Below are 11,247 nucleotides of genomic sequence, written 5' to 3'. Positions count from 1 at the left end.
AAGTCCCACCCCTCCCCTGGCCCCTGCCAGGCACCCCCTGCCCAGGCCGAGTGCAAGGAAGCGCCAATCCGGGAACGCGAGAGGATACGGGGCCTGGCGTCCGGCGGGGAGCTGGGGAGGGTGGGGAGCTGCGGGGTCCCGCGCGGGCACGTACCGTCCTGCCCGCGGCTAGGCTCTCCTTTGGCTGCGACCCGTCAAGACTTCACTCCTCTGATACCTGAAAATCGCAGGCAAGATGGAGGCAAAGAAACCGAAAGCCTGAAAGCGGATGTGGCTTTGCTGGCCAGTCCCGCATGCGCTCGCCTTGCTCACCTTGGTCTTCTCTCGTATCGTACAAAAGCTTTAACCCTCTAAAAGGTTGACGGTCTGACATTCACTGTGTTAGACCCAGAGACCCCTCCCCACTCACCAGCCCTTTGAATTGAAACACTGCCGTGCTGTTCAACAACCCGCCTGCCTGCTGTTTCCTGTTTACACCCGCTCTGACTGGGCTTGCTGTGAACTCTGGGTGTTTGCCTAAATACGCAGATCTACTTGTCACTATGGACAGAACAAACTGTGGACGCAAGTTCTATGTGCCCAAGAGCACAGTGAGGCCAAACAAACGGAAACCTTGGAGTTTGGAGCAGAGAAAGGTTTTTGGTGAGGCCGTGCAAGAAGAGGAGGTGGCCCGTGCCCTAAAAAGCCTGGTTCAGCAAAGCACTTTTAAAAGCCAAGTAGGGGGTGGAGGTGTCGCGGGATACGTGATCAGCTCTTGCACAATTCTTTGATTGGCTGATGGTGAGGTAGTGGGCTGGTGTCACAGAGGTGAACATGATCAGTCTCTAGGCTTCAGGAGGCCTGGGGCTCTGTGCTCATGGTCGTCCGTTAACATCTTCCGTTTGTTGAAGTGGGGGGGGGTTTGCATCTGCAAAACAACTCAGGAAATGTGCGTCAAATACTATTATCTAGGTACTTTCAGAGAGGAGCTACAGCAGAGGACATGGCGGGGGAGGCCTGTCCCACGGGAAGGCCCCCATGGGGTCCTGCTCTTTACTGCACTTCTAGTGTTTGTTACGGATGCCTTGGAAAAATAATAGAGCATATGTAAAAGCGCTTTATGCTTCATTCCTCATGACGACTTTCTTGTGATTTTTTTAAAGTTTCTAAACTTTTCTTAAATATATTTAAACTTACAGGAAAGTTGCAAAAATAATACCAAGAAAAATTCACCACCGCATGACAGCATGAGGAGCTCTGCTGACCCACTCCCTAATGAAACTGATGAAAATCGTTTTAAGACAAGCAAAAACAACCATTTACAGCCTTGGAAATATTCCTAAAAGAGCAAATAAATAGCTATTCAAGAAAATCTAGGAAAAATTGGTAAGAAAGGCGAGAGTCTGTGGTATTTCAACCAAGCCCTCTTCCTCTCTTTGCCCTCCCAACTGCAAGGCGGAGTCCCCACTCTGTCTTTAAACCGGGAGCACTGGGCCTCCTCTTCCCAGGCTCCCAGTGGGAGGGGCAGATGTCAACAATTCTCACCCTGCCTGGCCCTGGCTACCTGATACTGAGCCTAAGTCCTGTATAAATGTGATTGAGAGATGGAGGATTCTTTCTTCCATCCAGCCCCACTCATGCACCAGAGGCTCTACCTTGGGCTGGAGCGCTGAGAATACTGGGGTCCTAATCACCCTTACCTCAGCTGCTGTAGTAGTGGTTCAAGCCAGAAGAAGAAAGCCAAGAAAACCTCGGGCTGCTACGCATCCTCACCTAGAATTCAGCCTCTAGAACAGGGATGTGAGTCTGAGAGAAGCTTGCCATTGTTCCACCTCCTGCTCCAAAGCCCAGACTCAGTGATTGTGCCCCCCCCCCCGCCATGTTTTATGGATCGGTCCATAAAACAGATAGCTCTTAATCTCTTCCCATAGACACTGACTTCATTTGCAACAGAGCGTGGAGAAATAACAAGCCAAAGGGTGCTCTCAAAAACCTGGAGGTTGTGGTGATAGGCAATTGGGAGGAGATTCAAGATATGAGCTAAATTGTAAACTGGCTAGTTTGCAGGAAAGAATCAAAGATAAAGACAGCTGAGGGAAGCCCTACTGGGGTAAGACAAATATTAGACACTGACCTCATAAACTTTTGCTTCAAAGGGGCCAGATTTTGATTAGATTTATTTGTAGAACAATATATGTACAAGCAAATAACGATAAGGAGGTTGGGGTGGGTGGAGAGGGTGGAGAGGGTGGGGAGTGGGGAGGAAACAAGTACCCAGAGTTGCTACAATACATTATCTAAAATGTCCAGTTTCCAACAAAAAATTATGAGGCATGCAAGCAAATAGGAAAGTATGACCCATACATTGGAAAAATAGCAGGCAACAGAAACTGCTTTAAGAGCAACAGGATGTTAGATTTATCAGAAAAAAAAATTCAAAGTATTATAAACATGTTCACAGAACTAAAGAAAAACATGGTTAGAGTATGATGACAATGTCATACCAAATAGAACATATCAATAGATATTCAGCCCCTAGAACAGGGATGTGACTCAGAAACCATAAAAATGATCTAAATAGAAACTCTGGAGTTGAAAAGTACAATAACTGAAATAAGTTCATTAGGGGCTTAACAGGAGACTTGAACTGGCAGAAGAAAGAATAAGCTGACTTGAAGGTAGATGGATAGGGATTATGCAAGCCAAAGAACAGAGAAAAATGTAAGGAGCCTCAGAGAAATGTGGGACATCACTAAGCACACGAACATGTGCATAATAGGAGTGCTAGAAGGAGAGGAGAGTGAAGAAGGAGCAGAAAAAATCCAAAGAAATAATGGCTGAAAACTTTCCAAATTTATTGAAAACTATAACTTACATATCCAGGAAGCTCAACAAATTCCAAATAGGATAAATAAATGCGAGAGATCTACAGACACAATAGAGAAAAAATGCTGAAAGTCGGGCTTCCCTGGTGGCGCAGTGGTTGGGAGTCCGCCTGCCAATGCGGGGGGCGCGGGTTCGTGCCCTGGTCCGGGAGGATCCCGCGTGCCGCGGAGCGGCTGGGCCCGTGGGCCGTGGCCACTGGGCCTGCGCGTCCGGAGCCTGTGCTCCGCAGCGGGAGAGGCCACGACGGTGAGAGGCCCGCGTACCACAAAAAAAAAAAAAAAAAAAATGCTGAGAGTCAAAGACAGGAAGAAATCTTGAAAGCAGCAAAAGAAAAATGACTCATTACTTACAAATAAATGCCAGTGAGATTAATAACTGACTTCTCAGGAAAAGCAAGAGAAACCAGAAGGCAATGAGATAACATATTCAAAGTGCTCCATCCAAGAAACAATGTTATCAAAGTAAGTTGGTGAAATAAGGTGAAATTTTCCCAAATAAACAAAAACTGAGTGAATTTGTGCTAGCAGACCTGCCTCACAAGAAATACTAAAGGATGTTCCTCAGGTTGAAAGCAAATAACCCCAGACAGTAATTCAAATTCACACGAAAAAAAGAAAAGAACATCAGAAAAGGCAGTTATAGACTGGGATTGACACATATACATTATTGGTACTATATATAAAATAGACAACTGATGGGAACATACTGTACAGCACAGGGAACTCTACCTAATGCACTATGGTAACCTAAACGGGAGGGAAGTCCAAAAGGGAGGGGATATCTGTATGTGTATGGCTGATTCATTTTGTTGTTCAGTGGAGGCTAACACAACATTGTAAAGCAACCATACTCCAATAAAAATTAATTAAAAAAAAAGAAAAGGCAGTTATATAATTATGAGACAGTATAAATGAACATTTTTCCTACTCAACTGATTTTAAAAGCAATTGTATAAAATAATATAATGGATTCTTGTGCCTATAACATATAGAAATTAATATACGTGTACTGGTAAAAGGAGAGCAAACTAAACCTAAAGCAGCCAGAAGGAAGAAAATAATAAAGATTAAGGTGGAAGGGGCTTCCCTGGTGGCACAGTGGTTAAGAATCCGCCTGCCAATGCAGGGGACATGGGTTCGAGCCCTGGTCCAGGAAGATCCCACATGCCGCGGAGCAACTAAGCCTGTGCGCCACAACTTGAGCCTTCGCTCTAGAGCCCACGAGCCACAAATACTGAGCCCACGTGCTACAACTACTGAAGCCCCCGCGCCTGGAACCTGTGCTCTGCAGCAAGAGAAGCCACCAGGATGAGAAGCCAGCACACTGCACGAAGAGTAGTCCCCACTCACTGCAACTAGAGAAAGCCCACTCACAGCAACAGAAGACCCAGTGCAGCCAAAAATAAATAAATAAAATTTTTTAAAGGATTAAAGTGGAAATTAATAAAATATAGAATAGAAAAACAATAGAGAAAATCAATTAAACCAAAAGCTGATTTCTTGAAAAGGTGAACAAAATTGCAGACCTTTTGCTACATTGACCAAGAGAAAAAGAAGACTCAAATTACTAGAATCAGAAATGAAAGAGAGAGAATGAACGAATTGGGAGATTGGGACTGACATATATACACTAATATGTATAAAATAGGTAACTAATAAGAACCTGCTGTATAAATAAATAAATAAATATAATTTAAAAAATAAATTATATATTTAAAAAAAAGAAGAAAAAGAAAGCGGGTACATTACTACTGACCCTACAGAAATAAAAAGGACTTTAAAGGAACGCTATGAATAATTGTACTACAACAAATTAGATAACCTAGATGGACAAATACCTAGAAAGACACAAACTATCAAAACTGACTCAAGAAGAAATAGACAATTTGAGTAGACCTATACAAAGTGAAAAAATTTAAAGATCTACCCACAAAGAAAAGCCCAGGCCCAGACAGCTTCATTTGTAAATTCTACCAAACTTTTACAGAAGAATATTCTTCACAAACTCTCAAAAAACAGAAGAGGAGTGTGTTAGTTTGCTAGGGTTGCCATAACAAAATACCACAGACTAGGTGACTTAAACAACAGAAATTTATTTCTCACCATTCTGGAGGCTAGAAGTTCAAAGTCAAGACATCAGTAAGTTTGGTTTCTTCTGAGGCCTCTACCCTGGACTTTAGATAGCAGTCTTCTTGCTGTGTCCTCACATGGTCTTTCCTCCGTATGCACACATCCTTAGTGTCCTTCTATGTGTTCTCTTCTTATAAGGACACCAGTCATATTGGATTAGGGCCAACCCTAATAGCCTCATTTTAACTTTGCCTCTTTAAAGACCTTATCTATGACTACAGTAACATTGTGAGGTACTAGGAGTTAGGACTTTAACATATGAACTGGGGGTAGGGGTAGAGGGGTAGGACACAAGTCAGCCCATAACAAGAAAGGAACCCTCCCCAACTCATCAGGCCATTATTACTATGATACCAAAACCAGACAAAGATGTCGCAGGCAAAGGAAAGTGCAGACCAATATCTTGTGCATGTGGATGCAAAAGCCCTCAACAAAATACTAGCAAACTGAATCCAGCAACATGTAAAAATAATTATCCACCATAACCAAGTGGGATTTATCCCAGGAGTGCAAGATTGGTTTAATGTCTGAAAATCAATTAATGTAATACATTATATCAATAGAATAAAAAATAGAATTCACATGATCATTGCAATAGACACAGAAAAAGCATCTGACAAATTCCAGCATGGTTTCATGATAAAAACACTCAACAAACTAGGGACAGAAAGGGACTCCACAACTTTAGAAAGGGCATCTAAACTTAGGAATAAGTTTAACATAAGAAGTATAAAGTAGTGTGGTACTGGCACAAGGATAGATATATAGATCAATGAAACAGAATTAAGAGCCCAGAAATAAACCCATATATGTATGGTCAACTGATTTTAGATGAGAGTACTGAGATTATCCAATGGGGGGAAATAGTCTTTTCAACAAATGGTGCTAGGACAAATGGATTTCCACATACCAAAGAATAAAGTTGGACCACTACTTCATACCATATATGAAAATCAATTTGAGATGAATCGAAGACCTAAATGTAAGAGCTAAAACTATAACATTCTTAGAAGAAAATATAGGAGTAAAACTTAATGATATTGGATTTGGCAAAGGATTCTTGGATATGACCCCCAAAGCCTCAGCAACAAGGGAAAAAATAGACAAATTTGACTTCCTCAAAATCAAAACCTTTTGTGCTTCAAATGACACAATCAAGAAAATGAAAATACAACCTACAGAATGGGAAAAAATATTTGCAAACCCTGTATCAATAAGGGACTTGTATCCAGAATATACAAAGAACTCTTACAACTCAATAATAAAGCGACAAATAAAAGAATTTTTAAATGGGCAAAGGATCTGAATAGATATTTCTCCAAGGAAAATATATAAATAGCCAATAAGCACATGAAAAGATGTTCAACATCATTAGTCATCAAGGAAATGCAAATCAAAACCACAATGAGATACCATTTAATGCTCACTGGGATGGCTAGAATCAAAAAGTCAGATAATAACAAGTGTTGGTAAGGATGTGGAGAAATTGGAACCCTCATATACTGCTAGTGGGGATGTGAAATGGAGCAATCACTTTGGAAAACAGCCAGGCAGTTCCACAAATGATTAAACATAGAGTTACTATATGAACCAGCAATTTTACTCCTAGGTATAAACTCAAAAGAAATGAACATATGTCCATGCAAATACTTATACACAAATGCTTATCATAGTATTATAGCCAAGAAGAACCCAAATGTCCATCAACTAATGAATATTTAAACAAAACATGTTATATTCATACAATGAAATATAATTCAGTCATGAAAAAGAATAAAGTACTGATACATGGCATAATATGGATGAACCTTGAAAAATCCTGCTAATTGTGTGTGTGTGTGTGTGTGTGTGTGTGTGTGTGTATAGTTTATATAAACTCTTACAATTAAAAAGAGAAATGCTTATTATGGAGGCTGTGGAAAAGATATATAAATAGACAGTTCCCAGAAGAGGAAGCATAAATGGCTAAAATACATATGAGATAACCACTCCTGCCTCCCCTCTATCCCCCCATAGATACCCCCACAGCTTGTTTGGGCTCTAGTACTGCACACCAGACAGCCACTCTGCTTGGATGACTATTCTGCTCTGCCCCACATAGTGGGGCTTTAAGGCTGGATTATCAGGAAGGAAGAGGGGAAGAAAAGAAGGAACAGAATTTATTTTTTTAACCATGAATGAATGCTGAACTTAATAAAGTGCTTTTCCTGCATCTAGTTAGCCTTTCTCCAGAGGCAACCTTTCACTTCTTTTAGATGATTATTTTATTTGTGTTTCTAAATAACATGCTTACATTGTTACTTCTCGATTTTTTTAGGTTTTGGTATTTCCTATTGACTTCGTATTATACAAGATGAGACTATAGCTCTCTTTTTCCATAAACTCCACTCAATGTTCCCTCCAACCTTTCTAATATCACCATGTTCCCAAGATAGTTATATTCTGATTTTGATTAGGTCAATTTTAGTACTTACGCTATTATATTAATTTTTTTTCGCTATTATAATCATACAAATGATAGTCACAGCAAAGTCAGGTAAGAACCTATGATTACTTTTCCTTCCCTGCATTTCTTTTAGTTTCCCCTGGAGTTAATAATTGTCTTGTTTTGTTTTGTTTTCTAAGTAATTCAACCTTAGACTCTTTGTCACTTATCCAAACCTTGCTTCAATTTATTGACACATAAGGTATATAATTAATGTCAGTTTCCTGGAGAAGTGACTTCCAAAGCTGTTGGATATGCTCTAGTCTGTGCTGTTACCCTCTACACAGAGTACCCAGCTGTCATCCTGGGATCTCCCTTAACCATCAGCCTGGAAATTCCTTTTATCTCCTTTTTATGTGTATCTTCTGTATCATGGACTCCATGTCTTTCTCTTTCTTGGTTTGTTCCCTCATTATGCTTCAGCAGCATCCCACCGTAGTCTCCTGAAAATGGGTGAGAATTTACAGTCTGTAAATGTCTTTATTATCTTCATTCTGGGCATAGACATTCTAAACTGGGAATATGTTTTTTTCAGAATGAGGAAAACATTTCTCCCATTGTCTTCTATCAGTTTTGCTATTGAATCATCCAAAGACATTTTCATTCCTATTTTTATATGTGAACTTTTCCCCCACTCCCCTCTCTGGAAGTGTGATCGTTAATTTTGTGTGTCAATTTCACTGGGCTAAGGGAAGCCCAGATAGCTGGCAAAACATTATTTCTGGGTGTGTTTGTGAGAATGTTTCTAAAAGAGATAAGCATTTGAATTGGTAGATTCAGTAAAGAAGAGTGGTGGGCATCATCCAATCTTTTGAGGATCTGAATAGAACAAAAAGGCGGAGGAGGTATGAGTTCTATCTCTTCCTTAGCTGGGATGTCCACCTTCTCCTGCCCTCAAACATTGGTGTTCCCAGTTCTTGGGCCTTCAGACTTGGACTGGGACTTACACCACCGGCTTTCCTGGGCCTCTAGCTTGCAGATCGTGGGACGAAGATTCCATAACCAATGAGCCGATCCTTCATAATAAATCTCTTTCTTTAAATCTCTTTATACCCTATTGGTTCTATTTCTCTGGAGAACCCCAACTAAAATAAGAAGTGTGTAGCATCTTCTCACTGTTCTTAGTATTCTGAAATTTCACAGTATATGCTGTACATCCACAATTTGCATTCACTGTGCTGGGCACTCAGTCTTCAATCTGGAAATACATCCTTCAGTTCTAGAAGACTTTAAGCATTTAGCTGGTGATTTGTCCTACCCATTTTTCTCTGTTTCTTTTCCCTTTCCCTCTTTCTTCTCTGTTTCTTTTCCCTTTCCTCTTTCTTTCTTTCTTTCTTGATATTGTCCCTCCTTAACTTGCTCTGTATTTTTTGTTCTATTTTCTCCTTTTTTCTTTGTCTTTTACCTCTACTTTTTGGGACACTTCTATTTTCTAACCCTTCTATTGAGGTTTTCTTTTCTTTTTTTAATCCCAGAGTTAAGAATTATAATGAAGTTAGGGCTCCTTGAATTTTTAAAAACTGTGAAATATAAAAGAATTCAGAAAAGTGTATGAAACAAATACACACATTAATAAAGAATTATAAATCAAACATCCATGTAACCACCACCCAAGGCACAAAACAGAAACATCTCAGAGGTCCCCTGTGTGTCCCTCCCTGATCATAACCCACTTCCTCCCCCTAGAGGTACCACTATCCCAACTTTGGAGATAATGATTTTCTTGACTTTACAAGTTTTACCACTTACATATGCATCTCTAAACAGTATAGCTTAGTTTTGACTATTTTTGCACTCTATATGAATGAAAATAAACCATATTCTTTTGTGCCTTCCTTTTTATGCTCAACATTATGTTCATTGAGATTTATTGTGCTGTATGTCTGTATAGTTAATTGATTTTCATTGCTGTATACTACAAAATTCTTAGAAGAAAATATTTGAAATTTTGGGGGTAGGCAGAGGTTTCTTAGGACATAAAGAAGCACAAATCATGAAAGAAAACATTTACAAATTGGTATCCATCAAAAATCTGTTCTTCAAAAGACCCTCATGAAAAAAATAAAAATAGGACTTCCCTGGTGGTCCAGTATTTACGACTCTGTGCTTCCACTGCAGAGGGTTGGTTCCATCCCTTGTTGGGAAACTACGATCCCTCATGCTGCTCGGTGCAGCCAAAAAATAAAAAGAAATAAAAATTTAAAAATAAAAAATAAAATTCCTGTCCATAAAAAAAAAGACCCTCATTAAGAAAATGAAAAGGCAAGCCATAGACTAGGGGAATATATTTTCAATATATATCTCTCAAAGGACATAAAGCTTGAATATATGAAGAATTCTTACTCTGAATAATAAAACAAATGACCCATTTTTAAAATGGGCAAAAGAGGGGACTTCTCTGGTGGTCCATTGGGTAAGACTCCACGCTCCCAATGCAGGGGGCCCAGGTTCTATCCCTCATTGGGGAACTAGACCCCACATGCATGCTGCAACTAAGAAGGCCATATGCCACAACTAAACATGCTGAACGAAGATCCTGCGTGCTGCAACTAAGAACTGGCGCAGCCAATAAATAAATAAATAAATATTTTAAAATAATAAAATAAAATAAATGGGCAAAAGATTTGAACAGACACCTCATAAAATAGGATACAAAATGGCCAATAAGTACATGAAAATCTATTCATTATCATTAGTTATCAGGGAAATAAAAATTAAAAGCCTACAGTAATGGCTAAAATCAAAACAGCTGACAATACAAAGAATCAGTGAGAATGTGAAATAACAACTCTAATACATTGCTGGCAGAAATGTAACATAATACAACTTGGAAACCAGTTTGGCTATTTGCTGTAAAGTACACTTAGCATATAACCAAGCAAAAGCATTCTTAAGTCCTTACTCAAGAGAAATAAAAGCATATATCTATACAAAGACTTGCATATGAATGTTTATAGCAGCTTTGCTAATAATAACCCAAAACTGGGAATAACTTAAATATTCATCAACAAGCAAATGGATAAGGACTTCCCTGGTGGTGCAGTGATTAAGACTCCTCACTCCCAATGCAGGGGGCCTGGGTTCAATCCCTGGTCAGGGTACTAGATCCCACATGCATGCTGCAACTAAGAGTTTGTATGCCACAACTAAGGAGCCTGCCTGCACAGCTAAGACTGGGTGTAACCAAATAAATAAATAAATATTAAAAAAACAACAACAGGCAAATGGATAAACTATGTTAAATATATTCATATAATGGAATAGTAGTCAGCAGTAAAAAGGAAGAAACAACTGATCCATGCAACAACATGGATAATTATGCCCAACATACATGCTAAAGTATTTAAGGGAATTGTGCTGATGTCTTTAAAATACATCAAAAATAAGATGGATTGACAGACACATGGAAAAATGGATGTGTTAAAGCAAGTGTTGTAGGATGTAATGGTCTAATCTAGTGGTAGATATATGTAACTGTAGACATATGTCACTGTAAAATTCTCGCAGCTTTGCTTTGTGATTGATGAATTTATAACAAAAGGTTTGTGCAGAAAACACTGTGCGAGTGAAAGAATCCAGGTACACAAAAAGTATACACTGTATGGTTTATTTATAAAAAGAAAATTTTAGAACAGACAAAACAAATCTATAGTGACAGAAAGTTCATCAGTGGTTGCCTGGGAGAAGTGTTGATTGTAAAAAGTCATGAGGAAATTTTGGAGTAATGGAAATATTCTGTAGATTGATTGTACGATAGTTACATGGGAA

General features: G+C 39.4%; 1 protein-coding gene across 6 annotated transcripts in view; it reads right to left on the bottom strand.

Moving 5' to 3' along the window:
• Positions 1-558, bottom strand: part of CFLAR (CASP8 and FADD like apoptosis regulator) — a 53,334-nt gene extending 52,776 nt beyond the window's left edge. For 2 of the 6 annotated variants that reach the window (XM_082841011.1, XM_082841010.1), the window contains exon 1: positions 155-558. The gene's annotated coding sequence lies outside the window, so the exon portion shown is untranslated. The remainder of the gene's footprint in view (positions 1-154) is intronic. The other 4 variants (XM_082841012.1, XM_082841009.1, XM_082841015.1 and 1 more) reach the window with 4 other exon arrangements.
• Between the last annotated feature and the right edge of the window lie 10,689 nt (positions 559-11,247).

The sequence above is a fragment of the Leucopleurus acutus genome (genome assembly GCF_964270905.1).
Source record: "Leucopleurus acutus genome assembly, chromosome: 6".
In the NCBI taxonomy this organism is placed as follows: Eukaryota; Metazoa; Chordata; class Mammalia; order Artiodactyla; family Delphinidae; genus Leucopleurus; species Leucopleurus acutus.
The sequence above is the reverse complement of the archived record's forward strand: the minus strand, read 5'-3'. Positions and strand labels throughout refer to the sequence as shown.